This window comes from Apodemus sylvaticus, chromosome 10 (assembly GCF_947179515.1).
Source record: "Apodemus sylvaticus chromosome 10, mApoSyl1.1, whole genome shotgun sequence".
Classification (NCBI taxonomy): Eukaryota; Metazoa; Chordata; class Mammalia; order Rodentia; family Muridae; genus Apodemus; species Apodemus sylvaticus.
This window is the reverse complement of record NC_067481.1, coordinates 42,568,472-42,581,718: the sequence shown is the minus strand read 5'-3', so window position 1 is coordinate 42,581,718 and position 13,247 is coordinate 42,568,472. Positions and strand designations below refer to the sequence as shown.

The window sequence follows — 13,247 nt, the reverse complement described above, 5'->3', positions numbered from 1 at the left end:
CTTGGATGTGAAGGGAAGGGAGAGTAGGAAAGGGGATGTCGATGTTTTTCCCTAGACAAGAGGCTCCATTACTCCCTCTACAAAGCACCCAAGGCTTTCAATAACGCCTGGACATTTTAAATTTTTGATGCTGCCTTTAAAATATTCTGCTTAAGCTTTCTGTGGGGATGAGGGGGACTGACTGAATGTGGTTTTAGGTACCACTGGCTCCATTTTCTAAGTGATGTGAGGGAGACCATGGCTTGCCCGAAAGGGCACAGTGGGGCAGTGGTTAGCTGGATTCAAGTTCAGATCCCAAAGCCCTGACCGTTTTTTTACTGTCTCACAGGATCTTGCGGTTTCCAGCCTCTGGATCAGGGCTGGGATCCTGCTCCCACGGCTGCCTTGGTGTGCAGGGTACACAGCAGGACTCCACACACACTTTCTAAACATGACTGGGACAGGTAGCCCTCTGAGTTCCTTCCCATCGGGACAAAAGGCTTCCCAGACGTTTCTGAGAGAAGACGCAGTAGATGAAGGCCCCAGAGCATGAGAAGACAGACATTCCAGGTAGTGGAGTGTCAGAATCCTGGGACAGAAGACTGGAGGGTAAAAGACTTGGGAACAGAGGGGAATCCACAGATTTTGTGGGATTCAGCCAGATCTGTGAAATGGCCAGGAGGTTTCTATGAAGGATGCAAAGAGGACTAGAGTGGATATTCTATTCCCACTGGCCTGGGGGCTTCCCTTCCAGGAAGCAACTCTTTGAATCGAGGCACTGGAGAAGATGGTCTCTCAGCCCCTCATCTCCCACTCATCCACACAGATACACACCACACATGCACAGTGTGAAGAAGCACACAGCACACATGTCCCCGTACACAAGCACACACTATATATACACATGTCCTACCCAATTCACACAACTGCACAAATACATTTGACACATAATACAAAATTTGATACATTTGAACATACATACAAACATGCATGCTGCAATCATCCGTATGCATATAAAATGTACTGTATATTGTATGTATATAGATACACACAGTATACAAATATACACAGCCATATTTTACCCATAATGCATTCATTCACTATCATGTATATATGCACACAATCCACACATATTATGTATATGGATGTCCATGCTCACACTCTAGTACACAGCTACATATACCTGAAGACTGCCACCTCTTCCTTCTCCTCTTCCTCTTCTTCCTCTTTTTCCTCTTCTTTCTTCTCCTCCTCCCCCTCCCTCTTCTTCCTCTCCTCCTGTTTTTCAAAACAGTGTTTTTTTTCTGTGTAGCTTTGGCTATCCTGAAACTTGCTCTGTTGACCAGGCTAGTCCGAATTCAGAGATCTCCCTGCCTCTGCCTCCAGAATGTTGGGATTAAAGGCGTGCGACACCACGGCCTGGCTCATATGCTTGCAGAAGAAACTGTTGCTGCTGAGAAATGCTGAGATTCAGCTGTGGATTTGGTTTCCCTGAAAGCACCTGTCAGTTGTTGGCTTCGGCAGGAAGTTCTGAGGGCACCAGTGTACTGTACTCCCAACAAAACCTCCTCTTCTAATACTCCTGGCTTAGACTGAGGATCCCTGCCCGGGAAGTCAGGAACCTCTTCTAGCCAAGGTGGTAGCCTAGAGCCCCAGACGCAGCTACCATTAAAGGAGCCAGAACAAGCATGTGGCATCTCCCAGCATCCTTACTCTGGAGTGGCACTATGCTCTGCTTTGTCAAAAGTCATTCTGGTTGGTTCCGCTGTTATGGGCTTTCCTGGCTGTTTCCTTCTCGAGGTATACACATGCCAGTGTGGGCTGAGCAAGTGTCACTGTTACCCTGCTTTTCCCTGTCCATTCTCCATATGCACAGAAGGTACAAGGGAGTGGAGACATCCTACTTAGGCCCCCGTGCATCTTGGCAAAGAAACAGAGAACGTGACTCCAAGCAAAGACTACTGTCTCTCTCTCAGTGACCGCATGCTTCAGAGTGTCCCCTAGGCTGACTGAGACGCCCCTCCCTCTTCAGTCAGCCCAGCAAAATTCTCCTTCCAAATCCCATTGCCTCCTAAGGGTTGATTCCCTTGCCTCTTTCTGATGATTGGTCTTTCTGTCTCTTTGATCCCGATACTCTTACACCTTGTGTTGATGTTGCAGAGATAGTTCTTGTCATAGCACAGTGTCCTTGTGTGTGTCTAGGTCTTTCTTGAGAACTCTGAGCCTTTTGAGGACAGAAACTGCATCTCATTCATATGTATGTCCCTGCCTCTCATCCCACTGTCCAGACACATTGATGACACACACTGATACAGGAGAAGAGAGGAAAGGAAATAATATGTCTAAAAAATATATTGCATGCCAAGCATAGAATAAGACACATTTTTCCTTATTTCCATCTCTAACCCTTTAGGGAAAGACTTTTGCTGAACTACCTAACAGCTTGGAGCAGAACTGAAGTGAGTTCTAAGTCTTTCCAATGTCTAGGTTTTCTCCCTTAGGTATTGCCTCTTTAAATAACATAATAGATATCACTACCACCACCACCATTACAATTATTACCTTCATCATCATCATCATTATCATCCATAGGGAAGAATCCAAATGATTTACACTAAAATAAGTTTCATAAATATTCTGTGTTTAATCCATCTAGAAAAAATATTTTTTATTTACTTAAAAGAGACCACAGAGAGCTTAAGTAACTTCCTTGAAGTCACACAGCTACTAAGCAGAAGAGGGTTTATATTCAGAGAGCTCAGCTTTGACCCCTTGTTACTCCCACACAATGGCTCGCCTAACTTAACTCTCCCCTCCTGGTGGATTTTCTTGGACAGCTAAGCAAATCTACAAGACTGTGCATAAACTGAGCAGCACACCCTCTCCACCAAGAAACAACAGTTTAGCACTATGACCTCCCCATAATAACCTTTTAAGGAAAGGTCCTTTGCTTCTTCATCACCCCAGGACCTAGGACTCCACACCTGGTGCTTACCCTCCAATGTAATGTCACAGGCAGTGCAGGAGGGTCCTTCTAGGACTCAGTCCTCATCCTGGACTGTGATCACCACCACAGTTATAAGTTCTTTCCTCCCCTAAAACAAGGCTCTGATTTCTATTTTATTTTGATACATGATTTTGTCATGTAGCTCAGTCTGGCTTTGAACTTTTCATTCTCTTGCCTTGGCCCCTAAGTGAAGGGATTACAGGTGCGTGACACCACATCTGGTAGTTATCTCTTAATGATTGCAATGAGGTTTGAGGTCTCAAAAGTCCAAGCTAGGTCCATTGTTTCTCCCACTCTCTGCCTACAGATAAGGATATAGCTCTTAGCTACTGCTCCAGAGTCTGCCTGCATGCTACCATGTTCCCCACAGTGATAATAATGGACTAAATCGCTGAAACTGTATGCAAGCCCCCAATTAAATGCTTTCCCTTGCAATAGTTGCCTTGTTCATGGTGTCTCTTCACAGCCACAGAATAGTGACAGAAGTTGGTACCAGGGACTCAGGTACTGCTGTGATAGGCTAGACCATGCTGTTTGTTGAAAGAATTGGACGATGTTGGGATTTTGCAAAGTTAGATGCTTTAAGAAAGAATTACCTGGCCATCCTAGAAGGAGTATGGAAGACAATGCTGGGGTGTGGGAGTGGGGTGCAGCATTTGTATTGTTAGGTCAAGAAGTTTCTAGGGGGAAGAATAGTATAGTAAGTGGCCTGGAGACTGTTCTTGTAATATTTTGGCAAAGAATGTAGCTGTTTTCTGTTTTTGTCCTAAAAATTTGCCAGAGGCTAAGTTGAAGAGTTTTGGATTAATGGAATTGTAAGATGAGATTTCAAGGCAGCATAGTATTGCCTGTGTCCTGTTGTTATTAGTGGCCATTCTTATGCAGATCTACAGGGAAAAGGAGCTAGTTGAGCCAGAAAAGAAGACAAAAAGTATAGTTAGGACAAAAGAAGCCCCAGGATAAGAAGGTTAAAGAAAAATCTGATACTGGGTAGGATAATGGTGACAGCAGGGCAAGATCCCACCCAGCTAAGCTTCCAGCTTATAAACAAATGAATTTTAAAAAAGCTTTAGCAGTAAAGGAAACTGTCAACAACAGAAAGCGGATACAGAAGGCATTGAAAGTGGAGGCCCAACTCCATCCCCAGCCAGCAGCAAGCAGCAAGCAGAACTGGGCAGCTTCAGCCCTGTGGTTCTGGGCATAGAGTTAAGGGTACCAGAAAGGTACTCCTTGACCCTTCTCAGCGGCCAAGGGAAGCTGTTACAAGAGGGGGACACGAAGATGCCTGATGCCAGCAGTGTGTCAAGGTGTCCCTTCAAGGAGGCCAGAGAGGCCATTACATGAAGCTGTGAGGGTGATGCCTGGATTTTGTTGGAGACACTACGATGCTGGAGATGCCAGAGCTGTGAGATACTTGGCAAGAAGGGCTGCATTCCAGGTGTGGAACTGGCCCCCAAAAGAGAAGTATGTTGCAGTTAATGAATGAAGTTGATAGAAGTTGGAGCTCTGATGAGCACTTTGATATCAAACATGGAGATGCACAATTTGTAGTTTGCCCTGCTGATTTTTGTTCTTACTTTGGTCCAGTAATTCCTCACTATGTTCCCTTTTTTTCCCTTAAGAATGGCAATATATATTCCGTGTAATATATATATATTATATATATATATATTTATATATATATATAAAATGTTGGAAGTATGTGATCTGCTTTCCCATTTTGATTTTACAGAAGGTTACAGTTAAGAGATCGCCATGGCCGGGCGGTGGTCGTGCACACCTGTAATCCCAGCACTCTGGGAGGCAGAGGCAGGTGAATTTCTGAGTTCGAGGCCAGCCTGGTCTACAGAGTGAGTTCCAGGACAGCCAGGGCTACACAGAGAAACCCTGCCTTGAAAAAAACCGAAACAAACAAAGAAACAAACAAACAAACCACACACACACAAAATCCAAAAAAGAGATCGCCATGATTCACAGAAGAGGACTCTGGACTTTATAAAACAGTGTTGAAACTGTGATAGGGTACAGAGACTTTCAAAGTCGGACTGAATGCAAAGATTTGCACTGCTATAAGCCTGTGGGGGCCAGAGTAGTTTTATTAGGAGTAGCCCTCATAGGCGCATATTTTGACTGATAAGAACAGAATCTACACTTGATCTTAGCCAAAAGGCCGAGAAGCGATAGGCGCATATTTTGAATGTTGAGTCACCAGGAAAGATTAAAAGGTAAGGTCTTGTTGGAGGAAGCATGTCCCTCCCTGAGAGTGGACTTTTAGGTTTCAAACGCTTCAGCCCGAGTCTTCCCCGCTCTGTCTGTGGATCAGGATATATCTTTCAGTTACTACTTCAGTGTCTGCCTGCATGCTACCATGCTCCCCACCATGATGATAATTGGACTTGATAACTTCTCAAGCTGTAAGCAAGCCCCAATTAAATGCTTCCTCTTACAATAGTTGACGTGGTCATGGTGCCACTTCACAGCAATAGAACAGTGACTATGACAGTGACATATGGGAGGTGTGACTTCTGTTGGCTCTCTCAAGCTTCACGGAAGCCACTGGTGTTCCTGCCTATCCCTGGACCCTACCCGTGAGGCATCAGATGCCACTTAGCTCTGCCTCTTTTCTCCAATGGGAGACCCTTTAGTCACCCTCTTGTAACAGTGCTTTGGGCTCGTTCTATTCTAGAGCACTGTGTGAAACTTTTTTTGTGAAGTTCTCCTATTCCTAAGACCTCACCCATGTGGAGTCTTACTAAACTGTTGGATATTCCTCTCATATGAGAACTCCAGCTACTCTGTAGAATCGGAGTCCTTTAATGCTAAAGGGCTCAGTCATCCAGTTGCCCAAAGAAGTCTTCCAGATAGTCTTCTGGAGGAGTCCTGGGTTCTTTTGCCATTCTTGCAGAGTTCTGCTGTGGGACTGGGCATCCTGAGGGCTGGTGTCATACTGAGGTCTCTAGCCTCGTGCCATGTGAGCGTACAAATCCTACACCAGATCTTGCCCTTCTGGCCCCAGTCTTGGTCATAGATATCTTGAGATCTATTGGCTTTGTTACTTCTGGGATTTTGTGGAGGTGACATGGATGGAGAGACAACCCAAGGACAATGACTTCTTGGTGTTCTTGCCTAAGTGTGCTTTCTTTGGGTATGATACCACAGAATTAGTTTGCTTTGCTTTTGGCATTAGAACTCACGGACAGTGGGTGTATGGTTTTTTGTTTGTTTGTTTTTGTTTTTTTTGAGACAGGGTTCTCTGTGTAGCCCTGGCTGTCCTGGAACTCACTCTGTAGACCAGGGTGGCCTTGAACTCAGAAATCTGCCTGCCTTGCCTCCCAAGTGCTGGGATCAAATGCGTGCGCCACCAGTGCCTGGTTAAGGTTTTGCTTTTGTTTTGTTTTGTTTTTGTGGCATTGCTGCAAGCTAAATCCCTGCCCTTTTTCTTTGTTTCTTCATTGTGGTCCTCAGTGACTGCCCCCTTTCCTTCTTTTCTTTTCTCTTCTTTCCCTTCTCTCCCCTTTTGTCCTCACCAGTCAGGGCCCAAAGCCGGACTTTGCTCTCTGACACTACCCTATCCCATGTTGGAGGTGGCCTTGGAGCCCCAGAGGTGCCTGTGGTATTGCAGTTGCAATGAAGTTTCCTTCACTGGTGGGAAGAGACAGAGAAAGACTTAACTCATCATATGCTTTACCCATACCCCACCTGTCCTTCTCCCCTCTCCACCCCACCATATTCTGTGTCTCCATCCTTGGAACATTTGATCACATGTTTTGTCTTCACTGACCCCTACCCTTAATGTCGTGTTTGTGCTCTCTTCTTTTGAGCTCTTTCTCACATTTCCCAGATGATAATTTTATCTTGTCAGTCACTCATGGGGGGGGGCTATGACACCCAGAAGGAAGATCATAGCTCCTATGGCTAAAGGAGGGCTTTGCTGCACTCTGCACAGGGCCAGCAGATGCTTGGCCACGGCACTGCTGTCTTCAAAGGAAACATGTTGAGAACCGGGGGTGTATAGAAAACTAAGTATATTCCTTTCTCTTCAGTGGGCGAGGCCCCAAAAGTTAAGTGGCTTCCTGTAAACCACACAGCTTAGTACTGATAAAAGCAGGACCAAACACAGGTCCAAACTCACAACCCATGCCCTGCTCACCCTGTCAGATGACTATTTTTAAAATCCCCTTTGAAAGGTTGGTGAGTCTGAAAGAGTGTTTCTCTAGTGAGTTCAAGAACCTGGGTTCAATCCCCAGCAAATTCTCTCTCTCTCTCTCTCTCTCTCTCTCTCTCTCTCTCTCTCTCTCTCTCTCTCTCTCTCTCTCTCTCTCTCTTTGAAATGACTACTATTCCCACATAGTTCCAAGAGACATGGGAAGATTCCACAATAACTCCTCTCCACATCTGGAGCAGCGCAGCATGTGTTTCCTTCCTAAAGGATTCTACCTCATCGGTTTCTAGTGGATTCTTTCAGAGGGACTTATGAGCACACCTATGTGGGTGTGGTTGTCACATGTCCTCACTTTTCTCCTGGAAGGCCATGGTCAGTGGACACCATTGACTAGGAGGATAGCATTTTCTGTTTCCTCGTCTGTGTTACCTGTTCTGAACTCTCCGTGGTCTTGTGGTTGCCTTTCTCCGGCACCTCATTCCAACTTCTGCTACCCCTCCCCCAACTTCTTATTTTACATCATTCTGCTCACACATCCACATGGTCAGAAGGCTCTGTGACATGGAGCTAAGCAGGGCTGGCCATTTCATTATCTGATGTTTAACTCTCTGTCAGATATGATAATGGCTAAAAGCTCCCACGTGGATAACCTCAAACAACAAGGCAGGCAAAGGGATCCGTCTCTGAAGCATATTATATGATGCCTTTGCAAAGAAATTAATTTTCTGGCTTATTTTTCTTTGGCTAATTGTAATTCTCTCTTATGTGCACATGTGTATACATGTACATGCATGTACACACACACACACACACAGAGAGAGAGAGAGAGAGAGAGAGAGAGAGAGAGAGAGAGCTCACTGGGTGCTCTGAGTATTGGTTGGCAGAAAAAGCTACTTTGGGAATTAGAAGTTTCTGTAACCAAAAAAAAAAATGACTAAGACAGAATACCAGGAGATGCAAAGATGCCAAATATGATCTTATTGAGCAAGTAATTGAATTAAGAAGAGGAAACTGAGATAGAGTTAAGTGTCTTGCTTTGGCGAGGATGACTACCATGATAGTGATGGTGCTGGTGATGGAGATACTGGAAAGCTGACCCAGTTGAGCACTGTGTATCTGTTACTGTCAGAACTCACAGACCCATCATTATGTCTCTTTTTGTACTACAGGAAAAAGAGGCACAGGCTAGATAAGTCATGTGTCATCAGTGGCTGGGGTAGAACCCAAGTAGCCTGGTGTAAAGTACACGGTCTTAAATATATGGGTTGTAATTGAACATCTGAAGATTCAGGCACCAGCTTTGGTGCTGAAAACACATCTGCTCAGATGACCTCCCTGCCTTAATGAAGGTCTAAGGTAGGAAAAATAGAGAAGTTCTAACATCAAGTACTAATCGGTAATTTAACAAAGGTTATTATTCTACCAAATGTGAAAGCAGTCTGTTAGGAGGGTCTGGAGGAAGGGGGTATCTCTTGATTGATGTGAGAACTCTACTTTCTACTGATGTTTAGCATTCATTTTCATTTTATCCTAACAACTAGTAGAGAGTTGGGTGACTTCTGCCCAAACTGGACAAATGTTCAGACAGAATGACAGACAAAGGCATGGATTCTCTTTACCCAGAATGTTCACCTTTACCATGTCCAGAACTTACTTCTATGGATTCTTTGCTTCCTCACAGTGTCTTGCTGATGTAGTTTCTGCACTTTAATTGATACATCCCACTTGCCCAGCAACCTTTGCCCAACACTCCTTTATTCTATGCTTAGACTTTCATACCCGAGTCTTGCTTGCAAGCTTGGTCATGGCTATAAAGTTAGTAGAGAAATGGAGCCTTGCACACTTTCCTAGCCAATTTGCTCTCCCTTACTCGTAACAAAACTCTTGTTAAAATTGTTAAGCATAATAACCCTCTCAGCAGTAACCACCCACTCACGATGAAAAGGCGTGCAGTTAAAATAGGATTTAATGAAATATAAAACCTCAGGTACAATTAGGTGTTTTATTCACAGCTCCTTGGCTGTCCCCATATTCTTTCTAATCATGAAAATCTTGCCCTGGCTCTCACCTCTGCTTTGGGGAGCACCAGCTCACCAGTCCTGAATCTGTCTTGCAGATAGACCCCATGCTGGGGCTTTGAGATGTAAGGCTGGGTTGATTTATCAAAAGCTGCATCCTGTCTGCTTTCCCTGGCCACTGGGGCTTTCCTGTTTGTCAGCCACCAATGGTTTTGCTTACCCTCCTTGATTTATAAAAGGCTTAGTCAAGCGATTGCCTTGGGGGGCTGCTGTATCTAGCTTATCCCTTTGTCCACTCCAAGGAAGGGCCGGCAGGAGAAATGTAGTATATCTTTCTGCCATGGTATAGACCAGTGTGATTACACAAATAGAAGAAAGAAAGAGAAGGAGATGGGGGGGGGGCTGGAGTAACAGAGTAACAACCAGACATCAACCCAGAACTGTTGTGTGTGTGTCTCTAAGGCAGCCTCATAACTGCTCCCTCCATGGATAATATTATCCACAACATATCTATGTCAAAAGATGCTTCTTCGTTCCAGTTTCATTCTCTTTGTTGTTGGCTTAGGCACAGGTTAGACCACTCTGGCTATCATCATAAAACCATTCACAAAGCCTGTGCTAGTGCCAAGTCCAGAGTTATTCCTCATTTTCCAGAAGAAAGAAAGAAAGAAAGAAAGAAAGAAAGAAAGAAAGAAAGAAAGAAAGAAAGCAAGCCCACAGAGAGGATTTATTTGCCAAGGGCCACACAGTGTGCCGTGTAGGTGGCATAGCTTAATACCAACCCATTTCATACTCAAATGTGTTGGCAATTTTTTTCTGCTTATAATTTGTGTCCCCCACAAGACTGTTGGCCCAAGAGAGTTGCCTCTGGCAACCTGGCCCCAGTTGTTTCTGATTGGTAAATAAAGGTGCCACAGCCAATGGCTAGGCAGGGCAAACGGAGGCCAGGACTTTTAGGATTCCCAGGCTAGGAGCAGAGAGAAAGAGAAGAGATCTGCCATCCCCGGAGAGGCGGTAGAGAGGAGACACCATGCCTGAGAAGGTGCGGGACAGAGAGCATAGCCACCATGTAGGAGCCAGGGAAGAGCAGCCCGAGAGGGCCACCCGACTGTGCCCAGGGCAGCCATGGTGGAATGTAGGATTTCGGATGTAAAGACCGGAATTATGAGGGGGAGGCGGGTTAGCCATGTGGAGGTAAGGAAGTGGCTCAGCCACTGAGCTGATTAAGGTATATCAAAATATAAAGCCTGTGTGTGTGTGTGTGTGTGTCTTTCATTCAGGAACCCAGAACATTGGGGCAGGCAGCAAGGGGTGCACAGAATTTATTAAATGCTATACTACTATAGGTAATGACTCAAAAGGCAGAATTCTGGGATCTAAGAAAAAGAAATGACAAAGTAGGTATCAGTGTAATTCAGGAACCCTTTGGAGGACAAGGGCAGAATTGATTGGGGTCAGAGAAGAAGCTCTTAGGATCTGATATGGCTGTGTGGTGGAGGGATGGGGGGGGGGCGTTCCTGCTCTTCCAGCCGTGGAGTGATGCCATTAAAGCAAAGCTCACCTATCAGTTAGGAAGAGGTCTAGGGAGGCACCTGGATGTGTAAGTGCTCAGTAAGTTACAGAGAGCCAGGCAAAATACTCTGCTTCGACATCCGGAAGGCATTACACACTGAGAGTCACATGTGGTCACAAAGCAGGAACTGGTGTCTGCAAACCTCAGGCCTTCATCCTAGCCCCCCTTGACTCCTCTTTTATATCACTTCTCTAACCTACCCCCTGCCCCACTCCCACCCTCAGGTTTGCTTTTTTCTTAACACTTCCTTAGCCCATCACATTTTCACTTACTCATTCCACGCCTCTCTGCAGCCTCTAGCACTAATACATAACATTAGACTTACAACAGTTTTCTGGAAACTCTTGGAGTGATAAAACCAAGTTCTTAAGCTTGGTGAGTCACAGGAGCTGTGAAAAAGTGTCTAGCTTCTGAACTAGCAACTCTGAACTCTAGAAGTTTCTCCAAAGAAACCAACTCCAAAATAAGCATGGAAAGATGAAGGTATCCTTAGCAAAGCTTCTCATAGAGAAATGTTCCAAGGCTCAATGAAAGAGGAGTCAGTCATCGGATAGACAGTCATGTGATAGACACAATGCCACAGGAAACTGCTGACTTATAGAGAACAAGATGAATACTTGGTTGCATCAGATATGAAAAATACAGAGTAAACAGATGTGAAAAGTTCTGGTTTCTGTGGAAAGTCAGTTATATTAAATAGCAGACATGTGAAAGGATGTGTGGTGTTTAGAAAGAATATAAATATGATCTCACAGGAAGTGGGAGCTCAAGCTTTGGTTTGCCTTTCTCCTCACAAGTCTTCACTGATGACATGCATGTATTGGCTCGTCTTACATTGCATTGCTGAACTTTGCTTGTGGTGACTTCCTAGAGAGAAACTCAACAAAGAACTTCTCATGTGGTTCCTGTGGCTTCTTCCCACTTCCTTAGACTGAGGCTGATTGGTGAGCCTTGCAGTTTCTTCTGGATTGAATTGCCTTTGCCGATTTATGCAGTGTCCACCGAGTAGACTGAATTGCATCTGCTGACTTGTGTTTGGTGTTTTCTGGAGGACTGGACTGAGAACAACAAAGACTGGCATCACCCCCAAAGAACTATTTCTAAACAGGTCTACTTCCCCTATAACCCAATGACCTTTCTTTTCCATTACCTCTGGTGAGTGGTGGACTATCAGGGGAGGTTCAACCCTTATTAAAGTAGACTGTGAAAAACTATATATGCCTATGGTAAAGATAACCAGAGACCAGAGAGCATACCCACCCTGCCCATAGCCATACAGGAATGTATCTTTGATTATGAAAGATAGTCATAAATATGCTACTTCATAAAATTTTTTAGATTTGACAGTAAACAAACCCAAGCTCACCTGTGTGTGGGGAGAGATGTGTCACAATAAGAAACGCTGTATCCATAAAATGACAATACTATTATTTTAGGTCATCACATCTCTGACCTTTCAAACAACATGATCATCCTCCTTGATCAGTACTGTACAGCAAGCAGTAAAAGTGACCACAGTGTCATCTCGATGTGGATGATAATGCTCATCCTGTGTTTGGAATGTTCCTTCTGAACTTGTAACTCCTGAGCCTCCCTTCATTGTCAGTGTCTATCAAGACCTTTACCTGCCTCAGTCCTCTGTAAACCTAAATCCTAGGGAAGAATAATCCATAAGGAAACCTTACTGTTGGCGCACATGCGCCTGCCTGTACACTCATGTGGGCACACAGGCTAATTAATACACACTGGTTAAAGGCCTCTGTGTTAGTTTACTTTTGTATTGCTGTGACAGAACACCTGACAGAAGCAACTTTGGGGAGGAAAGATTCACTTGGCTCATTGAAAAAGGTTTCAGTCCATCAAGGCAGGGCATGGTAGGGAAGCTCAGATCATGACAGTGAGGGAGTGTGCCTAAGGCTCTCAGTATCACAGTGACCAAGCAAGACAAGAACCAGGCAGAGGAATGACCTTCGAAGGAAGGAAGCTACTTCCTTGGAGTAGCTTCCTTCTGCCAGGAGGACCTCCCTCCCCAAAGTTGCTAGAATAGTACTACTAGTTGGGGACCAAGTTTTAAAATATGAGCCTCTAGGAAACATTTCAGAATCAAAATGTAACATCCAAGCAAGTACCAAACTCTTCCCAGGACAGCAGAGGAGTTTGAGTGAGAATGACCAGCGGGGATGGGGCTTTACAAGTATCCTTTCTGTTTGCCATGTCTCTGTCACCTGAGCCCAGTCTCTTCCCAGTGACCTTACTGACTATTGATTGAAAGGCTGGATGTCGATGATCACGAATGGAAGAACATTTTCCCAACCACAACTCCACTCCACACTTCACTATTATCTGAATGTTCTTTAGCCTGCTTTTTCTAGTTTACAGCTAGCATGAAACGATAAGGAAAATTATCACTGGAGCTGCTGACATGTATGTCATAAAATCTTTAATAATAATAGTAACAATAATAAGAAATCACAATGATAATATATGTAACTTGTAGAGGATAGTAAT

The 13,247-nt window shown here is 44.6% G+C and overlaps 1 protein-coding gene and 1 non-coding gene across 2 annotated transcripts in view; both read right to left on the bottom strand.

The window, feature by feature from the left end:
* Asic2 (acid sensing ion channel subunit 2) overlaps window positions 1-13,247 on the bottom strand; it is a 1,078,645-nt gene that overhangs the window by 263,672 nt on the left and 801,726 nt on the right. The window lies entirely within an intron of this gene.
* On the bottom strand, window positions 4,985-5,168 carry LOC127695746 (U2 spliceosomal RNA). The gene has a single exon (XR_007980101.1). It is a non-coding gene; the product is annotated as a U2 spliceosomal RNA (small nuclear RNA).